Source organism: Arachis hypogaea, chromosome 9, assembly GCF_003086295.3.
Source record: "Arachis hypogaea cultivar Tifrunner chromosome 9, arahy.Tifrunner.gnm2.J5K5, whole genome shotgun sequence".
Taxonomy (NCBI): Eukaryota; Viridiplantae; Streptophyta; class Magnoliopsida; order Fabales; family Fabaceae; genus Arachis; species Arachis hypogaea.
In genome coordinates, this window is record NC_092044.1 from 2351027 (window position 1) to 2377843 (window position 26817).

The window sequence follows — 26817 nt, forward strand, 5'->3', positions numbered from 1 at the left end:
AATAAAAAAAAATACATTGTAACATCCTACTATACTAAATCTTATGCTTAAGTCATAAGACTAAGATAGTAAGGTATTACGACCTCCAAAAATAGAATTATATATATATATATATATATATATATATATATATATATATATATATATATAATAGGAAAAGAGATACTTAACTAGGAGCCTTGAAAAACGGGTAAAACAAAATCGCAAAATAAAAAGCGTAACGCTCGGGAAATTGAATTACTTGCGTGCTAAGAAACCTAATAGGAACATGATAAAACAATAAACGAAAGGATAAAGAGAAGCCAAGGAACAGCATAACTAGCCCCTGACTCAGCCTGCGAAGCTAAGGCTGGCCGGAGGATACATATATACATATAAACATACATAAGTGTCCCCAAAATATACCAAAATATCAAAGTAAACTCCTATCTCTCCCTCAACCTCTAAGAGGAGCAGCGTACATAAGTTACTTGGAGAGTAAGCTACACATATATATACATATATACAAATAGAAACCAAAATACACCCAAGAACTACTTCGCTTTCCAGGATCTAGACGCCTAGCGAGGAGCCTCTCGACCTGCATCTGAAAAACAACAATACAATATGGAATGAGAACCGGAGGTTCTCAGCATGGTAAAAGTGCCACGCGCATAATAAATAAGGTCTTGAAAATGCCATAGGCAATCCTAGAACTCCGTTATACAATTATCCAACTTAATTACTAATTAGAAGCTATAAATAGGGGTAGGTATTCTAAATCTACCTAACTTACTCAATTTCAATCCTAATATAACACCAAACCATTTCTTTATTTCTTCCATCCCTCCATCATCCACAATGCAATAGAAACAAGCAACCAAACAGTGTCACGCACAAGTAATGAGCAGATAGTACAAATAGCAAGTATAACAGATAGCATGTGATATATATCAATTAGGCAAACCCAGGAAATGCATAGCAATCAAAACAAACAAATGCATATGATGCATGTCTGTCCTATGGCTGATGGGGCCCATCTGTCGGTTATCCAGCCAACCCGACAAGTCCGAAAACCTTAGATTATCCCCCGTCGCGCATCCCCAAGAGTCTATGCATAGAGTTCACATTCAATCATCATATAAATCACTCAATGGGGGTTATCCATACCCGGAAATTTATATGTACCCGGTCACCCTTACGACGTAGGGTTAACAGAGTATCGAGAATCAACCTGGAACACGTGGTGGCGAGCCACGGTTTTTACCTAGAAAAACTCGTATCTCAGATATCATCATTCATAAGCCATTTCATAGTCATAATCATTATTTAATCATTCATCAAGCCATGGCATGTTAACTCCTTTTATTAACAACCTCCCTTTCACATTTTTCATCATCATTCCCTTATAATTCATCTCAATTACACCTTCCGGGTCTTGACCAAACTATTTATCAAACTCTTCTCAACCTTTTTAATATCGAATAATTTTAAAATCAACCTAACTCTAACACTAAATCATTCACATAACACGAAAATTAACCTTTGACTTCTCGGACCCATGACTATCACTAAGACATCCTCGACACTCTATTTTCTTTTCTGTTACTAATATAGCAAATAAACTCGGAATTGCACAAACTTTATGTCCAGGCGTTCATCTAAAATAAGCTTTCTAACAAACTAAAGATCATAATTTTCTGATTTCTCTAGCCTCATGAATAAAGGAAAAACTGTGACTGCTCTGCAGTGCGTAAAATCAGAAAAACAGCAGCAACATGTGATGTTCAAAATTCAATATAAAATCCAAGTTAAATTCAATGACTTTAAAAATTAATGTAGTTCAACTTCACTCATCCAGGTTTCTTTCTCAATTGGTTCTGAGTTAATATCATTTTTAATGAAGAATTTACATTACCTGGAAGTTAAGTAAAAATGAGTCAAAATCTATTTTAGAAACCAACAAGCTTAGTACCTTTCAATTTGAATAAATTTTATTACAAAACTCCAATTAAGCTCAAATTTGGTTTGGGAACTCCTAACTAATGCAGAAACAAGTGTGTCTTAGTTGCAATCCAATTGCTATTCAATTTTAGGAGTTACAAGCATTGGAAGTTGATGCATAGCTTGCTGAAATCTGTTTCTTTTCAGCTTTGACTATCAACATTCAAAAATTCACAACTCCCGATCCTTAACTCTTAAAATTCTGAAGTTTTAAATAAATAAAGAAAGTTAATCAAATTTTATAACAAAATTGGTTTTGCTCCAAAAATCAACTCATAGAAGTCGCAGCAAGACAAACAAGTTGCTGCTCTGTCTGACCTTTTCTGCTGCAGGACAGATTTAACAACCTTACTTTAAAAATTTGGCATAAATTGTATATTTAACAAAAAGGTCCCAAATTTTCCAGTTTAGTTCCTTATATTCCCAAGTTTAGTCCAAACTTAGTCTTATGCAATTCCGATCATTACATAGTTAGTTACAGCATATGTAATACCACCACAACACAACTCTACATCCTTATTAACAAACACCAATCATAATCCATCATAAATAAATATAAGAGCACACCATTAATAACTTTCACACCTCATAATTCCAATATATAAATCCACCAACAAATCTATTCCAACAACATTACAAGGTTAATCATTAAATACAACAAACAATTCAACTTATCCTATGGTTCCTCTAACCTAAGTTTTCACAACACCGTAAATATTAAACGTGCGAAACTTAAACCATACCTTGGCCGATCACTTAATTCACCCAAGGCAGCCTCACAATTCAAAATTACAGCCCTCCAAGCTCAATCAAACAGCCCCAAAACAAGACTTGGTCATCAACAAACTTCCAAGTAATCCCAATTCAATTCCAATGCTTATATACCCACTTAATCTACACCTAATACATATACATGTTTCAATTTCAGTTTTTCCATAATAAATACAAGATTAAGCTAGGGTTAGGGTATCCTTACCATATCCATATACTCAATAGCTTGAACCCATAAGTTCCGGAAGCTAACTTGAACCTAGAACACAAGAATTGAACAATTTTTAACTTAATTATTCATGAATTTTCGAAATTAGGGGAAGTTGGCTGAGAAAAAAATAATGAATTACCTACTAAATTGTTCTATGGGTTTCGTAGAGCTTGTCGCGGTGAACGCGTGGTCGCAAATGGTTCGTCAATCAGAGCTCCGAATCAAAAGTTACATGAATTTGAAATTAAAGTGAGGGTTAGGTTTTTTGCTTGTGTTCTTCTTCCCCCTATGAAATGTTTCCCAGCGTGAATAATGAAGAAGAAGGGAAATAAGAAGCTGTGCTTCTTTAATGGATTGGGTTCAGTTGGGCCTTGAGCCCATTTTGGGTCCGGTTCAATCAGTCTAGCCCATCCGACTCAATTTTGGGCCAAATTTTTTGAAATTGGTATCAAAATTCTCGTTTCGACGAGCTCTATCCTATTTTGATATTAGTTTTGCATTTTTAATTTTTCTATTGAAAATTCGATTTATTGACTAATTATTTACCGATTTTAGCGGGATTTACATACATAATACTACAAAATCACTAGGAAAAGAAGGAAAAAAAGAAAAAGAAAAACGCAGCAACAGCAGGAGTTATGACAGCAAGCTAACTAATGAGCTTAATAAGTCTGGCAAGTCCAAAGCACCAGAAGGGAAGTTGATTATTAGCAAGGGTCATGATAGAGTAAGATGATAGAGTAAAAGTCAGTTAGCTAGCTCAGTTCAGTTAGCTTAGTTAGCTCACACTCACACAGTTAGTTAGCTTAGTTAACCCAGTTAGTTATATTTCTGTTAGTTCAGTCAGTTAAGCACGTGTGGTTCACAATATGTGACAGCTGTGCTATAAGTACTCTTGTTGAACTTATCAGAAATTTAACTTTACCATTCTCACAGTTCCAATTACAAAGAACAGAATTACTCTGCTAGCTCTCTCTCCTTCTTTATTCTTCAACTCTTCTCTCCTTAAACTTCTTCTTTAGGTCTGATATCTTTACAACACCATTAGATGAAATCTCATACTATTAAAAATATCAATAATGACTAATTGATAGCTACAAATCATAAAACTTGTTGGCCCCTACCACTCCTCTTCCAATAAAGTGATATCGCATTTAATTCTAAGATGATATATATCAGTTTCATTTCATCAAATATTAGATATAGAAGAGAGTTAGAGAGTTAGTGAATTTTGTAATTTGTAGCTATTAATTAGTTATCATTAGTGTTTTTAATGGTGTAAAGTTACATGTGCTAATAGTATGAGATTATTGACTTTTCTGTTGTTAGTTAAGTGTTGGCCAAATTATAATAAAAGTGTTAACCCTTAGATTTTTTCTTAAAAAGATGATAACACGTATAAATAATGTGTAAATTATAAAATATCTTTCTTTTATCATAAATCATTTTTCTCTTCTTTCTAATTAATTTCTCTGATCTTTTCTATCCGAAGATTATATTCCAATTACTAATTTCAATAATTCCATTTTCAATGCCGATTCATATTAGCACGTACTTATGAACTTTATAAATATATGATAATTCATTATATTCCAACATCTAATAAAGATAGAGAGATTCTCATTACAAATATATTACGACCATAATATACAATATCTAAGTTTCAATTCTTTTGCTTTTTTCAACAGCAAAGATGCTTCTTTATTGATTATTAATAACTTTATTTATCACTAGGGTTTTTATTTGTTTTTTAATTTTTTTTTTTTATAAACAAAGGATAGAGGAAGAAACTTGAAGCTTTAAACTTCAGAAACCGACCCTTTTCAAGTGATCGAGTTTCCAAAGAATTATTTTTCGACAATTATATAATTTATATAATAATATTTTTATGTAAAAATAATAGTCGAAAAATATTTAAAGAAATAATATAATTGATTAACTTACTTAACATAACACATATCGAAATCTCAGCAATTAGTTTTACATAAAAAGTATTTTTACATAAATAGCCACCTTATTATTACTTTTAAGTTTTAACATATATGCGAGCATACACAAAAAGATTCATATTCTAAGCAACCTGCACCGTAGGTATAAGGACCATATTTTTCTTCACAATTGATGCGACAATTACTAAAAGGGTTGCCTCTTTTGCAATCTTCGTCATCCCAAATCTCTGTGCACGTCTCCACTTTTTCTTTTGCGGCCACTATACTTGTCATCCACACAACTACAAAGCATATATTAATTAAAGAAGAATATATACTAATTAAGTAGGAGAGTTAATACTTTTAAAGTAAAAAAATTAGTTACAATTAGTTTAAAACTAACAAAAATAAAAAAGAAAGTGTTGACCACCTTTTTTTTCTTAATTAATAGATTATATATTGTTTTAAATTGATTTAATTGTTATAAAATTATTTATCTCAAAAATTTAAATTAATAAAAAGAGACAATATAAATAATTATATATTTAATATTTTCTTCAAATAAAATTTTTTCTTGGATTTGTTGGATTTTTTGTTATATATATATATATATATTATTTGTCTTATATTATTTTTTTATTTTTAACACTCATCAAAGATTTAAATATAAAATTTTAATATTATGTTATAAAATTACCCATTTCAAAAATTTAGACTTATAAAAAAAAGTAACATAAATAATATATATAATTATTTATATTACCTTCTTTTATCATTTTAAACTTTAAAATGTGTAGTTTTATGACAATAGTAATACAGCTTTATTTTTTAGTAAATAGCAGACGGTACTCAATGATTTGGGTATGTTTAAAACTCCAAAACTATATCTGGATTTGAATTTATAATTTAAATTAGAATCAAAATTTTGTCCATGTTTTTCTATTTTTTATTTTTTGTCATTAAAGTAACTGACGCGTGAAACGTTACTCCGTTGAAAAAAATTAATCGCAACTTTAAAATAGTAATACAGCTTTATCTCTTAAGGCCTTAACAATAGAATTTGTTAAAAGATGATGATAAGGATTTAAATATGTATGCACCGAATGGAGCTTTTAACAAGGTTAAACTTCATATTTTATAGTTATTTATATATGTTTTAAATTATTTAAAGATTAAAAGATATTTATATTTTTTCCGTATACACTATATAGCATTTTTGGAATGTAATATATATAAATTAATTTTAAAAATAAAATTAATATAATTTATTATAATCTTGATTATATTGATTTTATTTTATGTTTCAATCTAATAAAATTTGATTCAAATGATAAGAATTTACATTATATTAATTTAAATTTATTTTTTTATCCATTCTGATTCTAATAATTATTATTTGGATTGCATCAATTTATTTTGGTTTGAAAAAATTTAATAATTTAAAAATTTTAAATTAAAATAATTTTAAATTTTAAAATTTGGATAAGATGCAACTTAAATTTCAAAAATTTTAAAATTTAAAACCTAAATAAAAAAATTAATATTCAAAATTTGGACAGACATAATAATAAAAATTTAAAGACAAATAAAATATTAGATATATTAGTATAATAAAATAACAAGATAACCTAAATTAGTTTGTAATTTTATTTAAAAAGTACCAATTTTATTCACTTTTTATAAAAATAATATGATAAAAGAATTATATTATCTAAAATTTGAGAAAAAAAAAATTAATTTGTCCTCTTATATTATTTGAAATTGATTTATCTAATTTTATAAAATAGCATGAACTGTTATATTAATATTTATTTATTAAGTACTAATTTATTTGAAATAAATTTATTGAAAATTAATTTAGAGTATTATTATTGCATGTTCATCCGTTAGTTAAAATAAAATAAATTTAGTTAATATTAAATTAATGTTATTTTTGTCAATTACTTTTTTAAGTTGTTCAAACTAATTTAACAATGCTTTAATTATTTTTTAAAAAGATATATTGAATTTATGTGTGTAATTACTTTATTTTAAAAATATAATAAATAATATTTTAATAATAAATCTTATTTTTTAAATACAATAAAAAATAAATTTTAACATTAAAAGGATTAAAAAAGTATGAAAAGTGTATTTAATATCTCTTTCAATTTTATATACATACCATCTTTAAGAATGAATTTCGTGTTACTTTCATATTTTTTTTTCTTTTTCTTCATAAAAACAACATTTCGTAATTAAAGTGTATTAACTATAATTTCACCTTTTCTTTTTTAGGTTATCTTCCGGATTTACAAACACTTAAGCTACGTGCGTGTTATTTGCTTGTGAATAAAATAGAATATTTATAAATTTATATCTATACCTTATAATTCACCCACTAGAAATTTTTTTTAAGGAACACAAAATACATAAAATCCACTTTAATTTGTTTTACTAAGGTTTGGCGAATTGCATTTTTGTAATATCTTTTTTATTCATCTGTTTATAGTTTTCTTTTTTATAACTTTCTTATTGTTACTGATTTATTCATTTTGAATATCAAACACGCACTCACAAGTATCGAGCGAAAGAAAACTTATATATATTTTAGCATTTCAAATAAGAAATAATGTACCTGAAACCAGAAACATAAATAAGAAAATGTTTCCCAAAGATAGCTTAGACATCCTTCTAACAAGTTAGTGTGAATCAATAAAATTCTTATTCTAGGTTTTTTTTTTTTTTGTCTATACAAATCTAAGGAGCGAGCGAGGTATATATATATAAGTGGCAGAGATTATTCACTTTAAGTCTTAATTAAGAGTTAAATTAATTATGATACTTTATTTTATAAAATACTATTTGTACACTAAAATCAATCACTAAAATTTATCATTCATCAATATATTTATATATAAATATATATGTGTAATTTAATTTATTTTTAATATATATTTTATATTTTAATATATATTTTATACTGATAGATAATTTTATTGTATACATAGCATAATCATTATTTTATTATATTTCTTAACTAGGGGCCATACACACAACATATTTAGTGGACAAGAATTTTTAAATTAAATTATTCATAAATTATACATAATCAATTGAAAAATTTACATATATAATTTTGTAGAGTAATTATAACAATTGAATTAATACTTCGGCCTCAAATAAGTGCCTAGTTATAATTACACACATAAATTAAACGCATAATTACAATTTCGGATAAATAATTAAAACTAATTGTACGATATTACCCTTGTGAAATCATCTTTTCATACACTTATGCAAACAACATTTTTCTTTATTTTTACCTTACTTTTGAACTAACATCATTAATTAATTCTCCTATTTTTTTAGTCTAAAAGCTTTCACCCCTAACATTTCTCTATTAATTTTCCCTTTCAAGTTACACACACTCTCTCTCCTCGATTCTATACGAATATTGCTGATGGAAATAATTAATATTATTTAAATTTCTAAAACAACCCTTATTTGAGACCGAAAGTAACAATAACAATATTGCATCTTCCTATTAAAATAACCATCTACTTGAAAAAAGTGGATTTGTTTCGGTATATATAGTTGTTTTTAATAGTTCGGTATATATACCAAATTATTTTTAATAAAAAATATTTTAAAATAAATATTTTTTAAAAATAAATTCACACAATATGAGTACAAAATTAAATATCTGATTATAAAAATATGAAAATTGAAATTTTTAATTAATATATTATTTATTTAGATAAAGCGTTATTTAAATACCAAAAAATGGTAAAAAGTTTTTATTTATGAACTGTTACGGAAAGGTATATACCACTTAGTATTTATGAAAGGTTAATTTTTACAAAGCTATATATGCTTATGTTACAACTTACCAAAACACACAAGTTAACGTTAAGTTAATAAATAAATACTCAACTAACAATGAATTCTAGTATTTATGAAAGGCTATAAAATTTTAAAGGTTTTTGGAGTGCAAGCTTGTGGGAGAAGAACCTATGCAAGAACAAAAACGAGGACAGAGAGTGTAGAATAACTAAAATCAATATTGAATTGCAACACTAGCACATAATAAAAGATATTAAAATTACATACATAATTAAAGAAAAATATATTATTTTGAAAGAACAATTAATTTTGTAAAATGTAAAACAGCTAGGTGTAAGTAGAGAGAAATCATTAAAGATAAAATTGAAAAAAAAAAACAGCTAATTGCTTAATATTTAGCATTATAATATCAAAAGACAGTTATGTTATTCATGGATGAGGTATCATTTCACATATGGAATATTCCATGAGTATGTTATAAATATACTATAATACAATTCTCTACATTGTTATTAGTATCATCACAATTTAGAGCTATGCTAGATTAAACTTATTTATTATTCATCTTTAATTTTCTTAAGAGATTTCTTATTTAGCTTTAAACAATAATATATAGTATAAATAAAAGAGTTTATCGTTTTTATTTCCAACGTTTACGTCAAATTTTAAAATTATTTTTAACATTTTAAACATTTTATTTAAGTTTCTAACATTTTAAAATTATTACAATGTGGCACATTACATAATTTGGTAATATAAGTGTTAGAGATATAATCAATAATATTGTCTTTTTCTATCAACTTAAACTTTTGAAATGAGTAGTTTCATAGCATAATATTAAAGCTCTATTTTCGAATAGTTAAGAGTTCCATCTTTAGTGAACCCTAAAAGTGAATAATAGCGTAAGACAAATAAACGAAAAAAAATAATGTCTATTAATTCTTCTTCTTTTTCTTCTTTCCACCTCTAATACTGCTGCTTTTTCTTTTTCTCCTCCTCTTCTTCTTCTTTTTTTTCCTCATTTTTCTTCATCTTTCTATTTTATTATTATCGTTGTCACCGTCACCATGTCATCACCTCCATCTCCTCTTCCTCTTTCTCTTCCTCCTCTTTCTTTTCTCATTTTAAATTTTTCCATCTCATCTTTCTTTTTCTTCTTCTTCCTCCACCATTATTATTATTATCATCATTGTTATCATTATTATCACTATCGTCGTCTTCTTTTTATATGTATAGTTCAAATCCAGAATGCACCGAAATTTCATAATGATGATAACACACAAACAAACTCAGTTTAAAATAAATTCAGACCATAATGCACCGAAATTACTTAATGATAACTCAAAACTCCTCCTCCTCTTCCTTTTCTTCTCTATCATAATCATCATCATCATCATCATCTCCTCCTCCTCCTCCTCTTTTTATCTTTCTCCTTCGTTATCGTCGCCGTCACCACCACCTCCATCTCCTCCTCCTCCTTTTTTTCTCATTTTAATTTCTTCGATCTCCTCCTTTCTTTTCTTTTTTCTCCTCCTCCTCCTCCATCATCATTATTATCATCATCGTTATCATTATTATTTGTCTTCTTTTTATATGTATAATAGTTCAAATATAGAATGTACCAAAATTTCTCAATGATGACGATTTCCAAACAAACTTAATTTAAAATAAGTTTAAACCAGAATGCACTGAACTTAAAATTCTTCGTCCTCCTTCTTCTTCATATTCATCATTATCATTTTCTTCTTCTTTTCTTATTCATCTTGTTTTTCATATTTTACCATCTCATTATTCTTCTGATTTTACTCTCTTAACAAGAATAAAAATAAAAAAAATAAACAAAGAAGAAGAAACGCATAATACTACAAAATCACTAAGAGGAGGAGGAAAAAAAACGCAACAACTAACAACAACAATAAAAGAATGATTATCAGAAGAAAACATGCAAAGCAAAAGAAGAAGAAACGCATAAAAAAAAGAAAAAGAGAGAAATACAAAAACGCTTACGTAATTAGAGCGTATATTCACGTTCTCACTAATGTGTAACATGATTTATTTGATAAATATAATACAAATTACACATAAATGTACATATAATATTTATTTAATTTAAATAAAAGATCCTATTAAAATCTCTGACGAGATTTTTTTGGGCTAAACTTTTATTAAATTCATCTTTTTTTTTGGTTTAAAAGAAAATTATTATGCCAAACTTGTCTATGCATGGATTTTGGGAAATAATCACATACTCCTACACTTCATAATAACTAGTCTTAGGAAAACTCTCTACTGATCAATATTATTAATTACCACCAGGGATTTTTTTTCATTTTTGATAAACAAATTAAAGGTTAATAGGTTATATATCAGGACACTCAAACATGCATGCACAACGGGATCGTCCTTCTTCACAATGTGCATCATAGGCCATAGAACCATATTTCTCTGCGCATTCTTTGAGACAATTTTCAAACATGCCTTTGTTGCAATCTTCGTCATCCCAATCTATTACACAGAGGCTCAATACTTCTTCTTCATCATCATCATCATCATCGGCCACTGTACTTTTCATCCACACAACTACAAAATATTGAAACAAACCTAATTAAAGTAAATTTCGCTATGTGTATATTTTTTATAATAAAATTTATTTTCATCCGTTTTTATTAAAAATAACCAATAAGTTTTTTTATTAATTAAAAAAAAATTTAAATACGTAATTATTAATTAATATCATATTTTTATACTTATATCAAGAGTGTTTAGTACATATGTACTATTCTGATTAATAATAAAACGTTACATGTATTTTATAAGTAGGAAGCATAAATGACAATGAAAATATACTCTTTAATTTGGATGTGTTTGAACCTCCAAAATTATATATGAAATTAAGTTAATTTGAATTAAAATTAAATAAACCGATGAATTATACATAAAAAGATATCATGCATGTTTATTGGAATTAAACATGTAAAATTCAGAGATTTCTATCATCACACTTGCCGTGTGTGTCATTTTTTTTTTCTTTTGTTTATGAAATCTTTTTTCTTTTTAACTTTCTTGTACTTATTGCTTTCCTTATTTGAAAATTGAAAAAAAAAATATTTTAAGCATTTTAAACTCAGTCAAAAGAGGAGAAAATTACGAGATATGAAAAAATAATAATGAACCTGAAACTAGAAGTACAAGTACGAGAATGTTTCCCAAAGATAACTTGGTCATCTTAGATTTTTAACAAGTTACCGGAATATATATAATTATATATTCTTCTTTATGTTCTTTGTGAATGCAAATCCAATAGAAGTGAGAGAGGTATATATAAGTGGAGATTCATTTGAAGTCTAAACTAAAAGAATTTGAAAGTATATGATATTTTATATTTTAATTTGGGCCCATACATATATATGCAGACTAAATTTTTAAAGTACTCCTTGAAATTTTATATTGTACACCAATTTTATCCCTAAAATTTTAATTCCACTGTATATCAAGAAAAAAACTACAATTGTAAAGATAGTTTTTTTTGACTAAAAAAACAACAGTAGTTAATTTTCCGTCGCTATTTTCTATTTTATTAATAATAAATATTAATGATTGGACATTATAGTGATTTTTCGATTTCTTTCTAACAACAATTTAGCAAAGACAAAAATGTTTGGTAACCAAAGAAAATCAGTCAAAAATAGTCATAACTTATATTATTTAGCATTTATTAATTATTGTGACAATTAATAAAAATTAAATAAGACAAATTCTGACTGTTTTTTTTTGTCTCCCTAACATTTCTCACGAAATAATAAGCGCTCTAATATCACGCTGGACCTTTACTCTTGTGCCTCCATATAGTTGAGCTAGGGGTGCACATGGGTCGGGTGAAGCCGGGTTTGATGGGACCCAGACCCGACCCGAAATATACACCGGGTCTATTTATTAGACCCGAACCCGACCCTAGACCCGATGGAATCAGTACACTTTCGGGCTACAATTATACCGGGTGAAAACCAGGTGAAAACCGGGCCATTAACATTACATTACGTTGATATCTTCTTGTAAGCTAGCATGTAAAAATATCCAAATTTCCAATACTCCAACCATTATTTAACATGGTAAAATTTACTTAGAAAAATATAACAAGAATCAATCCTTCTTTAAAATTAAAGCATAACCACAATCAATACTAAAGCAAAATCACAATCAATACTAATATTGTCTAATAATATCAAATATTTAAATCAATACAAATAACACAATATTATGCATTAGTCTAAAGTCTTATGCATTCTAAACATAAAACATTAACTTATAGTCTTATAATGACTAATAACACAAAATATTAAGGTGTACAATACTTAAATTCTACATAAAAATAGTCATGATCCATCACTAATAACACAAAATATTAATTATGTATGATGACCGGGCCACCGGGCCGACTTCGGGTGACCCGAGCTATGGCCCGGACCCGACCCGAAATAATGACCGGGTCTATTTTTGAGACCCTAACCCGGCCCTAAATCCGATGAAATCACACCAAATTAGCCCCTAAAGTGTTCGGGCCCGGACCGGACCTTCGGGCCGGACCAGGTCTGTGCACCCCTAAGTTGAGCATTTCATATTATTGTCAAATTTTAAAGGACAACGAATTTAAACGAAATTCTTCAAATAATCATTTGAAAATTTACATCATATTACAAATATTTGATTTTTGATAAATTAAATTAATTTTAAGACATTACCCTTATGAAATCATTCTTTTACACTTTTATCTCTTACAGGCACTCTCTCTCTCTTAATTAATACTCTTTAACTTTTCTAAAACAACATTTAATTTATTATATATTTTTTTTACCAAAGATAGAAGACTCGAATTCGCAACTTTTTAATTGAGTATAAAAAAATTATGTCATTTGAGCTATAACTCATTGTCTTAATTTATTATATATTTGAGACCAAACATTAACAATATAATATCTTTATATTTCGCTGTTAATAATAATTGATCACTATTCGTGGTTTTTCGTAGTGAGCTATTCACTTGGATAAATTAAAGTAGTGGATTTGTCTCTGCGTGTTGGATTTGTTAAGGGGTGTTTTGAAAATACTTATTAAAAATGTAAAATAAAATCTTTTAATTGAAAGACTTTTTTTGTGTGTTTATTTAATATCATAATAATATTATCTTTAGTATAAAATTTCAACTAGCTATAAAACCCATTTTAATATATCTCAGTTTATTCAAATAATCAGTTACATATTTAAGAAACAAAAGAGGTAAAAACTTCATATTTATGAAAGGCTAAAAAGTATGTGTCACTTAGTATTTATTAAATTTTAATTGACAAAGCTAGCTATTAATAATAATGATTCTTAGTATTTATGAAAGGTTACAATGATGAAGCTATAGGGGTGTACATGGATAACGTAAAATTGGATTTGATTTAATTTAGATTCAGCTTAAAATATATAACAGTTTTATTTGTTAGATTTTAATTCAATTTTAGATTTTATAAAATCTAAAAATTTTTACATCATAATTATATCGAGTAAAAATTAGACTGTTAATAATAATTTTATATGATAAAATTTATTTAAAAAAATATAACAAAAACTAACTATTCTCTAAAATTAAAACATAACCACAATTAATATTAATATTGTCTAATAACACTAAATATTTAAGTCAATATAAATAACATAAAATATTATACATTAGTCTAAAATCTTATACTTTTTAAACACAAAACATAAACTTATAGTCTTATAATGACTAATAGCACAAAATATTAATGTTTACATATTTAAATTTTACGGAAGAATAGCTATCATCCATTAATTGCCATTAATGTTGTCAACTTGTTCCTTGTGATGTGGATGTATTAGTGAAACTTACAAAACATATAAAATTACTTATTTTTCATATAAAAGATAATTATTTGAAATAAATAAGTCACAAATAATAATAAAGATATCATAAATGTATATTCAACAATCTTTTGACTGCTATCAAATTGATCAAATTCTTGATCTTCTCCTCTTTGTTTAGAAGGGAACAACCAATAACTTTGAGTGCATATCAAAATTTCAGCCATTAACGGTGACAAAGAGTTGCAAAAGATATCAAGCACACGTCCACTGGTGCTAAAGCATGATTCAGAAGCAACAATTGAAATCGAAATACCTAAGATGTCATGGACTATGAGAGAAAAAATCCTACATTTTAATTTGAAGTATTCATTTTCCACCAAGTCAATATATCAAAATTCTCATATTCCACAATATCATTGGCTAGATATCTCTCCACATCTGACTTGCTATCTACATTAGTAGTCTTCTCTCTTTTTTATTTTTTCACATATTCACTCTATTTTCAGACTGAGACTTTAATATTGTCATCTAAAACATTTCTAAATGAATTTCTATCATCATTCCTTCCTTTATCATCTGCAACCTCTTTTCATAAAACTTATATAAGGTATCCAATGTGAGTTTAATAAAATTACTCATGCTAGTAGACACTTTATTGTCATAAACATCCTCTAGACACCAATAGAGATAATCTAATTTGTATCGAAGATCCAATAAAACAGCAACAAGTAACAATGGATTAAATTTGTCAACTGGTCCTCAATATTTATCATATTTATTTTTCATAAAACATACCCACTACTAAAAATTCATATTTTTCGGACGAATTTTGAGACGAAATTGAAATAAATTTCGATCAAATTAGAGACAATTTTTTTTTTCGAAAAAAATTGAAACAATTTTTTTCGTCTCAAAAACCCTTGTTGCTAATTTACATTTTGTCTTAAATTTTATCCGAAATTTTTTTCAGACAATTTTGTGACAGATTTTGAATAGGCATTTATCTGGTAAATTTCTAACTATTATGATGTATTTTAGACGAATTTTAAACAGATTAACCAACATAAAGGCAATGTATTTCAAACAAATTTCAAACAAAAAATATACTTTATTTTAAACAAATTTCTAACAATTTTAGTCAAATATAACATATTTTTTCGAACAAATTTTAGACAAATTAAATATTTCTTTTTGATTAAATTTCAGACAAATTTAATTTAATATAATTTATGTATTTCAAACAAATGTCATACAAAACAAAAAATTATTTTTGCACAAAATTTCTGCAAGTTTAATATAATATTTTAAACAATTTTCTTACAAAATAATTTACTATTCAATATATAAATATTTTAGAAAATAAATTCTATACGATCTATTTTCTATATTAAAACCATTATAAAAAACAAAATTTTCATATTACATCATTTAAATTATAAACGTATAATGATTTCATAAAAAAAGTTAATTACAATAAAAATTTAAAAATAATTATTATTAAAATACTTTTATCCATAAATATAATTAAACTAAAATAAAAAATAATTAAATTAAAACAAAAAAAACCTTTAAAAAAGTCACAAATAATGAATAAATCAAAATGTATTAATTAATTCACCTAAAAAATTTTTAATCTAAATAAAAAAAACATATATTCCAGATATCAATCACTCATGTTATCGTCCTCATCATCACTAAAGTCTGTCCCAAACTCATCTTCTGCAAGAATAAACAAGGTTGAAAGAAGTATGAAAGTCAACTTTTCATATAAAGCATGAAATATCTTTTTAATAGAACTAATTCTTTTCTGTTGAACTTTTAAACTGATGTTCTTAATTTTTTCAATAGAACTAATTTCTTACTACAAAGCATATCCTGCAATTTTTAAAATAAATTAACAAAATAAACATTGATAAAAGAGAACTATATTAAGATAGTGTATGTCTTGAAAAAAAAAGCAAACAAATGCATAAACTGATTATTTAAACATAGTACCTTATGATTAATTATTGCGAAATGTCAAACCACATTAGCAGCACAAAATACAAACTAAAGTTGCAACTTACACGACTATGGAAAACAAGTTTAGAAAGAATACAAGAATTAGTTACCTGAATTAGTTTTCTAACTGCCAAACAGAGTCCAGCTACTAAAGGTAATACTATAAGAGTTAATTTAACAACACCTATATTGCATGAAGAAGCTTATTGTGATTATTAGCTCTCTAAGCATATATTATATTCTTAAACATATTAAAGATATTTAAGGCATTTTTTCTTGAACTATTCAGTTAAGAATCAAGCCATAACCAAAATAACATCTGTTACTAGAGCTAAGATTCATGAGCATTATACTCCTAACGTATTCCAAATTCAGCAAAATTCCTTGAACCATAACAATACATTAAAGAACCCAAACAGTAAAATCAAATTGAGCAATTAGGTAAAAGAAGACAAATACTCAATCGGATTTAAATTGCTTTAAACAACAACTACAAAGTTTGAAATCAAATCCAGCAAGCGGAAACAGCAGCAGCTACACACGAATTTTACTTGAAAAGGCAAAGCTCATTCGATCATGCCATTTTGTTTTTGGCGCTTAGAGTTAAACTATAAAACTCAAGAATCTGACGCAATGTTCAAGAGATCGAAATGTTGGGAATAAGACACAATTCCCCCTTGAGAAAACACCTTTGACAGAGAAATAAAATAGACACAATCACAACACAAGAATTTAACGTGGAAACTCCAATTACCGGAGAAAAAACCACGGCCGTTGTCAAATGACAACCAGAGAATATCACTATGTGAAAATTGTTACAACACATAGACTTCTTTCTCTCACCGGCACCCCAGTACACCCACACTCTTTCAAAGCAAATATCTAACTACACCTCACAACACTCTCTAATCAAAGAGTACAGAGGAAAAGAAAAATCAGATACAAGCTTAAAGTGTTTCTGACTGGTGCAAAAACAAATGGAGAACTTAGCCTCATATTTATAGCCTAGGCCACCCACTCCATTTGCTATCCTAAGCAATGTGGGACTAATTCAACCAAATCCTAACAATCTCCACCTTGATTGAAATAGTCACACATCTTCAGCTTCCATTGTCAACACCGACAATTCTTTGCTGCCATTGTCTATACCGACAATCATAGTTCAGAGAACTATCATACTCCACCATGAAAGTATACTCACTTGGAATTAGACCACTCCAAGCATTTCGCCTTGGTACAGATCGAAACCTTGCTGAAAATTCATGGTGCAACTTCCAAATTGGCTTTTCCTGGAAGTTCTTCAGCCATCGACCTAACTCCGCCACACACCTTGCATCTCAACGCCAACCAATGCCCGTGTGCAATTGTGGACCTGATTGCCACAACTCATCCTTATCCATGGCAGTGCGGTAATACCATGAGGATACTTCTTGTCTTCTAGAGAACATCATCTTCTCTCATAGAGAGAGCAATATTGCAAGTATCAGATTGAGAGTCTTTTTCTGAAACCGCATTACCTGGACAATTTCTCTTTACATGCCCAGACTTTCCACATTTCCAGCATGTTACACTCCTTCCACGATTTCCTTTTCCATAATTGTCACTTCTAGCTACAAGCGCCAAATCTGATGAAGTGCTACCCTCATTTTTCATTCTTCTTTCTTCAGCAATGAGCTTACTGGCAACTTCTTCAAAATTCAGAGTTTCCTTCCCATACATTAAAATAGGTTTGATATACTCATAGGAAGAAGGAAGAGACAATATGAGCCTCAGTGCCTTATCTTCATCATCAATTTTCACTCCAATTGCCTCTAATTCAGAGACAATACCATTGATAGCACTAAGATGGTCGGAGATTTTCACATTGTGATCCATGCGTAGATTATGGAACTGCTCCTTCAATAACAACCGATTTGAGATGCCCTTTGCCTGATACAACCCTTCGAGTTTATCCCAAAGTTCCTTGGCTGTTTTCATTCCTTGCACATTTGCAAGAACATTCTTAGCCAAACACAGGCGAATAGCACTTGCAGCTCTCAAATCTAGTTCCTCCCAATCTTCATCCTTCATACCAGAGATCCTCTCCTTCAACGCCTTGTGCAAACCTGATTGTATCAACACATCCTTGACTTGTACTTGCCACAAGCCAAAATTGATTCTTCCATCAAATTTCTCTATTTCAAGCTTCACAGCACTTGAATATCCAGACATTGTTGCAACCGTATACTGGAATAGTATAACTCAACTGTAGACCGTGCACTAGGAAGGGTCCCCAGGAAAGAGAGGTGGGTCACAATGGACACACTTAAATACCAAGTCTTTCCTTAGCCAGAACCTTTTCCAAACTGCACTCTCACAGTGTCACACTGCCTTCCAGCAACAACAACAGCAACCAAAGATCAACCTCAAGCCACAGGACAAAATTCTTTTCTGATGTGGAAGGTCAGACTAGGCTGCAACCACAGAGCATACTAAGAATAAATCCCACCGAACCGAAGCTCTGATACCACTTGTTGGGAATAAGACACAATTCCCCCTTGAGAAAACACCTTTGACAGAGAAATAAAATAGACACAATCACAACACAAGAATTTAACGTGGAAACTCCAATTACCGGAGAAAAAACCACGGCCGTTGTCAAATGACAACCAGAGAATATCACTATGTGAAAATTGTTACAACACATAGACTTCTTTCTCTCACCGGCACCCCAGTACACCCACACTCTTTCAAAGCAAATATCTAACTACACCTCACAACACTCTCTAATCAAAGAGTACAGAGGAAAAGAAAAATCAGATACAAGCTTAAAGTGTTTCTGACTGGTGCAAAAACAAATGGAGAACTTAGCCTCATATTTATAGCCTAGGCCACCCACTCCATTTGCTATCCTAAGCAATGTGGGACTAATTCAACCAAATCCTAACACGAAATACGATGCATAGAGAGCAAGAACATTCGATGGAGAAATGCAGCGTTTTGTATCTGGAGAGAGAGAGGTGTGGTAGAAGACGAGCTTGAAGAAGAACTTGCTGAGCTCCTTGAGGAGGAGATAGCAGCGAATGATGAAGCCTGAACCACACGAACCTACAAGCGGAAAGCACGAGAGAGGGTGGAGATTGCCTAAGTTGCGAGGTCGGAAGCTGGCTGGAGTGTTATATCTTAACATGGTAATTTTTTGTATTTTTTAAAATTATGGAAGATATATAAATTAGACCCTCTGATTTGTGGTTAAAAAATTTTAAAAATTTGGGATACACAAATCAGACCGTCTGATTTGTGTTTAAAAAATAAAAAAAATTTGGAGTACATAAATCGTATGGTTCGATTTGTGTATTCCAAATTTTTTTTAATATTTTAAACACAAATCAGACGGTCCGATTTATGTACTTCTTAAAAATCGGACGGTCCGATTTGTACTCCGTAAATTAAATCATTCCACATCTTAGAAAAATACCACAATAAAATATAATTTAAAAAAACACTTGTTAACCCAATATTAAAAATAAAAATGTGAAAACTGAAACCAAAAGAACAGTTTTGGAATTGAGTTTGGCTTTTAAAATTTGGTTTTTTGGTACCGAATAAAGATTTGGTTTTGAAACAACTACATATATTAAAATTTAAAAATAAAACTATATCTAGTTTTTATTAATAAATTAAAAAAATAAGATTATAATATTGGTACCTAAAAAATAAGTTCTATAATATTAGTTTCTAAAAGATAAATATTTAATAAAATTAGATCTAAAATTTAATTTTAAATTATTTAAATTAAGTTGTATTTTTAAATTTTTATTATATAATAACTTTAAAAGATATCTCCATAGGATAGACCTCAACAGAAAACTGAAGAGTAACGGCAGCAAGTGATTGAGTTCAGTAGTTCCTCATATAAAATTATTGACTCTAGAGATATAGTAATATGGAGAAGACAAAATTGTTTCAAGCACCGACAGAACCAGAGGCGCCCCTTGTTTCAAAGGGGGGGGGGCGGGTTATTCACATTTCATTTGATGGTCAAAGGCGAATTGAAAGCTAAGCAGTGGTAATTCTAAGGATTGGATTCCCCGGGGGAAAAATAGAGATGTCTCCTACGTTACCCGAACTATGCGTAAGTAGCGACGTAATTTCATAGAGTCATTCGGTCTGAATGCTACATGAAGAACATAAGCCAGATGAAGGAACAGGAAGACCTAGGATGTAGACGATCATAACATGAGTGATTCGGCGGATTTGGATTCCTATATATCCACTCATGCGGTACTTCATTGTGTGATATATATAAGATCCATCTGTATAGATATCATCATCTACATCCAGAAAGCCGTATGCTTTGGAAGAAGCTTGTACAGTTTGGGAAGGGGTTTTGATTGATAAAAAAAAAAAGAAGAATCCACTTCAACCGATATGCCCTTAGGCACGGCCATACATAACATAGAAATCACACTCGGAAATGGTGGACAATTAGCTAGAGCAGCAGGTGCTGTAGCGAAACTGATTGCAAAAGAGGGGAAATCGGCCACATTAAAATTACCTTCTGGGGAGGTCCGTTTGATATCCAAAAACTGCTCAGCAACAGTCGGACAAGTGGGGAATGTTGGGGTAAACCAGAAAACTTTGGGTAGAGCCGGATCTAAATGTTGGCTAGGTAAGCGTCCTGTAGTAAGAGGAGTAGTTATGAACCCTGTAGATCATCCCCATGGGGTGGTGAAGGGAGGGCCCCAATTGGTAGAAAAAAACCCGCAACTCCTTGGGGTTATCCTGCACTTGGAAGAAGAAGTAGAAAAAGGAATAAATATAGTGATAATTTGATTCTTCGTCGCCGTAGTAAATAGTAGAATAGAGAAAATCGAATTTGTTTCTTCGTCTTTACAAAAAATAGGAGGGATTCACTATGACACGTTCACTAAAAAAAATCCTTTTGTAGCCAATCATCTATTAAGAAAAATAAAAAAGCTTAACACAAAAGCGGAAAAAGAAATAATAATAACTTGGTCCAGAACATCTACCATTATCCCCATAATGATTGGCCATACCATTGCTATCCATAATGGAAAAGAACATTTACCTATTTATATAACAGATCGTATGGTAGGCCATAAATTGGGCGAATTTTCACCTACTCTAAACTTCCGAGGACATGCGAAAAATGATAATAGGTCTCGTCGTTAAGGTGAAATTTCATGTTCTTCTAATAATAATAAGATTACTCAAAAATAAAACAATTTCTTTTTTATATTAAAAAATTGAATAAATACTAAAGAAATGAAAAGAAAAATCGATTTGAAAAATAAGAAATGTTTCTTTTTTTAGTAAAAGCATAACCTTACTTATGATAAAGTAGAAACTAGAATCATCTTTAGGTCAAACAAATTCGATCGATTAGAATATTTATATATTAGAAAAATATAAAATAAAAATTATATAAATAGAAATGTCTGTTCACAACACAAAACATGAATAGGAATAAATGAGATTTGTGGATGTGGATAAAGAAATGGTTATGATACTATAATTTACGTTTTATTGAATTGAGTATCTTTTTCCAGTTTTTGCGTTTATTCTGCAGAAGCAAATTAAGTCAAAAGGGGATGCTATATTATGTTTTTAAATAAAAAGCCTAATGGATATAAAAAAACAAAGTGCACAACTAGGGCATATCATTTTATGTAAAGTAGTGGAGAATTATGGGACAAAAAATAAATCCGCTTGGTTTCCGACTTGGTACAACTCAAAGTCATGATTCTCTTTGGTTTGCACAACCAATCAATTATTCAGAGAATCTACAAGAAGATAAAAAATACGAGATTATATCAAGAATTATATAAAAATAAATATAAGAATATCTTCTAGTGTCGAGGGAATAGCAGGGATAAAGATTAAAAAAAGAATTGATTTGATTCAAGTCATAATCTCTATGGGATTTCCAAAGTTATTAATTGAGGGTAAGCCTGGAAGAATAGAAGAGTTACAGATGAATTTACAAAAAAAACTCAATTGTGTGAACCGAAAACTGAACATTGCTATTACAAGAATTGCAAATCCTTATGGGCATCCTAATATTCTTGCAGAATTTATAGCCGGGCAATTAAGGAATAGAGTTTTGTTTCGTAAAGCAATGAAAAAAGCTATTGAATTAACTCAATAGGCGGAGACAAAAGGAATTCAAGTACAAATTACGGGACGTATCGACGGAAAAGAAATTGCACGTGTCGAATGGATCAGAGAGGGTAGAGTTCCTCTACAAACCATTCGAGCTAAAATTGATTATTGTTCCTATACAGTTCAAACTATTTATGGCGTATTAGGGATCAAAGTTTGGATATTTATAAACAAAGAATAATCCAATTCTCCTTTTCTTTTTCTTTAAGGTTCCTTGTTTCGGTAAAACAAAAAAATGATAATTTTCCAAATTTTATAAGATTGAATAAAAAATATCAATTAATTTTTTTATATAAATATAATTGCTATGCTTAGTGTGTGACTCGTTGATTTTTTAGAGTGGTTAGAGTTCGACAATAAAATAAATGACTTATAGGATGAATTCATTAATAACTAAGTACTAACCAACTCATCGCTTCGCATTATCTGGATTTAAAGAATTAATCTAAAAATCGAAATAAAATCAAGATATCATATTTTGGTAGTAGAATTATAACAACTGAGATATTGGATAAAAAAAAGAAAAACGAATCTGATTATAAGTTGTAAAGCAATAAGAATATACAGATAAAAATGAAGGGTGAAAGAAAGAAAAAAGATATATCAATGATATAGAATTCGAATATGTAAAGGTCTTATGGTTATCTCATAAAAAGGGGAAGTGTAATAAAGCATCAACATTAACTAAATCCATATATAGATATATATATTCCCAAAATAAACAAATCAAGAGCACCGAGTCAATAAAAACTGAGAAGGTTGATTCAAGAAAAAAGAACGATTGGCTCTGTATCAATGGAATCTCATCATCCATACATAACGAATTGGTGTGATATATTCAAATCATAACATATGAACAGTAAAAACTAGTATTCTTATTGAGACTAGAACTCATAGGGAAGAAAATCTATTTATGAATGGAATCAAATATGAATGGAATCAAAAATGCAGTATATACAAACAAAGGTATTCGGTTATTGGTGAAAAATCAATATACTTCTAATGTCGAATCGGGATCAACTAGGACAGAAATAAAGCATTGGGTCGAACTCTTCTTTGGTGTCAAGGTAATAGCTATGAATAGTCATCGACTACCGGTAAAGGGTAGAAGAATGCGACCTATTATGGGACATACAATGCATTACAGACGTATGATCATTACGCTTCAACCGGGTTATTCTATTCCACCTCTTAGAAAGAAACATTCTACAACCAGCAATTCGTTGATTTTCAAACCAACCCATTGACTATCTATTATTTGATTTACTAATCCTTTATATTGGAATGGATGAAGGGTTAAATGGTTTGGCAATTCCTCACGTGGGGCTGAATCCAGAGAATTTTGAATCAGAGCTTTCGATTTTTGTTCATCTTTCGCTGTAATAATATCTTGAGGTTTGCAGCGATAACTTGGTATATCTACTATACGACCATTAACTAAAACATGTTTATGGTTAACTAATTGGCGGGCTTGAGGAATAGTCGAAGCCATACCCAATCTAAAAAGTATGTTATCCAAACGCATTTCAAGTAATTGTAGTAAAACCTGACCGGTTGACCCCTTGGCTTTTCCGGCGATACGAATGTATTTAAGCAATTGGCGTTCTGTAAGACCATAATGAAAACGCAATTTTTGTTTTTCTTCTAAACGAATACGATATTGAGATTTTTTACCGGAGCGTGATTGGTTTCTAAATTCGCTTCCGACTGTAGGCTTTTTACTAGTTAGTCCAGGTAAAGTCCCCAGACGGCGTATTTTTTTGAAACGAGGCCCTCTGTAGCGTGACATAAAGACTCCCTTTTTAATTAAAAAATGAAAAATCGAAATTAAAACTAAACTAAATGACAAATATGATATGAGAAATGAAGCGAAATTCACAAAAGCATTGTAGTACAAAGAAGAATTGTATGAATTCTATCAATATCTGAACCTTATTCTATTTATAGAGAAAAAAGGAGGTTTGTTTCTTGAGTTGTTCTACAGAGATCAAACTTCACCAATTTTGGATTCCTAAAAAAAAGACATTATCCATTTTTAAAAAATAAAACAACAACAAAAAGAGAAAAGCCGGCTATCGGAATCGAATCGATGACCATCGCATTACAAATGCGATGCTCTAACCTCTGAGCTAAGCAGGCTCATATAAAAGAAAATGCGCATGCATAGGAATTAAATAAACTAATAGGATCTTAGTTATTAACAGTTTGGAATTTGCTATTCCGAACATAATGAATATGTCATAATTCAATTATTACAAATTTTTTATTTAAATAAAATTAGAAAAAAAATATATATTTCATTTCTTTTATTTATTATCATTTCGAATTTGTAAAAATTCTATTACAGTTACAGTAATTATATTAATAGATTAATATAGTAATATATACTATTAATATAGTAATATATATTATATACTAATATAGATAGTATCTAGAATTTAGAATATTCTTATCCATTAAGATTTAATATGTATAAATCTATCCATAATCTATCTATAAAAGATTGGATTATCAGGATAAATTTAACCATATATTTATATCCTTAAATTAATTGAATTTATATAAGATAAAGAATTCTCAATTTATATACAGAATGAATTCTAAAAAGTAATTATCAATTCGATATCTCTATCGAATTTCTATTTTATTCGAAATAATCAAAAGAATATCCCAATTACTAACTGAAAGAAAGAGAAAGACCCAATCCAGATCATAATGAAAGATTTCCGTGTTTTCCTTCGGAAAGGTAAAAACTAAGACGAAAAAAAATCGACCCTTCGAGTATTACAAATTGTATGAAAAAAGATTATAGAAGTAAGGGGCTTTAAAAAAGATATATATATATGGTATCTATCTATGTATATTGAATTGCGAATATAGAAATAATACAATTATTTCAGATTCGACAAAATCTGGATATCCGATATAGATGAAAGAAAGTAAATAAAATGGGTGGAAACATTTTTCAATAGCGGAATATATTTCTAATAAATTCTACAGTTCCGACATAATTATAAAAAAAAACATCTTAATGCGATTCTAATCGCAAGGAAAAAAAGGGGGTATGGCGAAATTGGTAGACGCTATGGACTTAATTGGATTGAGCCTTGGTATGGAAACTTACCAAGTGATAACTTTCAAATTCAGAGAAACCCTGGAATTAACAATGGGTAATCCTGAGCCAAATCCCGTTTTCGGAAAGGAAATAAACATTAAGAAAGCGAGAATAAAAAAGGGATAGGTGCAGAGACTCAATGGAAGCTGTTCTAACAAATCGAGTTGACGACCTTTCCTTTCGCGTGAGGAAAGGAATCCTTCTGTACAAATGAAATTCTCGAAAGGCTATACAGAAATATGTATATAGACTTGTTTACGTATTTGTACTGAAATACTATTTCAATTGATTAATGAATACACTACTCGAAATCCCTATTTTTGAATCCTTATATCACAAATGGAAAGATGTCTATCACAAATGAAAGATGTGAATCAAATCAATTCCAAGTTAAAGAAATAATTGAATATTCATATTAACTGATCAATTTATTCACTCCATCCTAGTCTGATAGATCCTCTGAAGAACTGATTAATCGGACGAGAATAAAGATAGAGTCCCATTCTACATGTCAATCTCGACAACAATGAAATTTATAGGAAGAGGAAAATCCGTCGACTTAAGAAATCGTGAGGGTTCATGTCCCTCTATCCCCAAAAGACCTGCTTAACTCTCTAATTCTTTTTCCCATATGTTAGTTTTTTTTTTCAATTTTGGAAATTCGTTATGTGTCTTATTTAGTATAGTCTTTCACAAATGGATTCGAGTAGAGTTTTTCTTTCTTTTTCTTATCACAATCAACAATCATAAGTATTTGTTTGGAATATGTATTGGAATACATTGGAATCTATTTGGACTATGGAATAAGAATAATATATTCTTATATATATATGCTAATAATAATAATATATATTCTAATTAGAATTTTTTTTGTCTTGTTTTTAGTTGATATGGAGTCATTGACATATATTTAAGTAATCTAATAAGATTAATATGATGCCTCAAGAGAG

The 26817-nt window shown here is 29.2% G+C and overlaps 3 long non-coding RNA genes and 1 other non-coding gene across 4 annotated transcripts; all 4 read right to left on the minus strand.

Moving 5' to 3' along the window:
• Positions 1–293: 293 nt before the first annotated feature.
• LOC112712846 (uncharacterized) lies at positions 294–3286 on the minus strand. The gene is made up of 4 exons (XR_003811855.2): positions 3105–3286; positions 2960–3013; positions 2727–2883; positions 294–586 (listed from the first exon to the last, which is right to left on the minus strand). It is a non-coding gene; the product is annotated as an uncharacterized lncRNA (long non-coding RNA).
• A 1592-nt stretch (positions 3287–4878) lies between these two features.
• Positions 4879–7670, minus strand: LOC112712847 (uncharacterized). The gene is made up of 2 exons (XR_003157926.2): positions 7511–7670; positions 4879–5195 (listed from the first exon to the last, which is right to left on the minus strand). It is a non-coding gene; the product is annotated as an uncharacterized lncRNA (long non-coding RNA).
• Positions 7671–10747: 3077 nt separating this feature from the next.
• LOC140174931 (uncharacterized) lies at positions 10748–12121 on the minus strand. The gene is made up of 2 exons (XR_011865077.1): positions 11892–12121; positions 10748–11298 (listed from the first exon to the last, which is right to left on the minus strand). It is a non-coding gene; the product is annotated as an uncharacterized lncRNA (long non-coding RNA).
• Positions 12122–24818: 12697 nt separating this feature from the next.
• On the minus strand, positions 24819–24891 carry TRNAT-UGU (transfer RNA threonine (anticodon UGU)). The gene has a single exon. It is a non-coding gene; the product is annotated as a tRNA-Thr (tRNA).
• Between the last annotated feature and the right edge of the window lie 1926 nt (positions 24892–26817).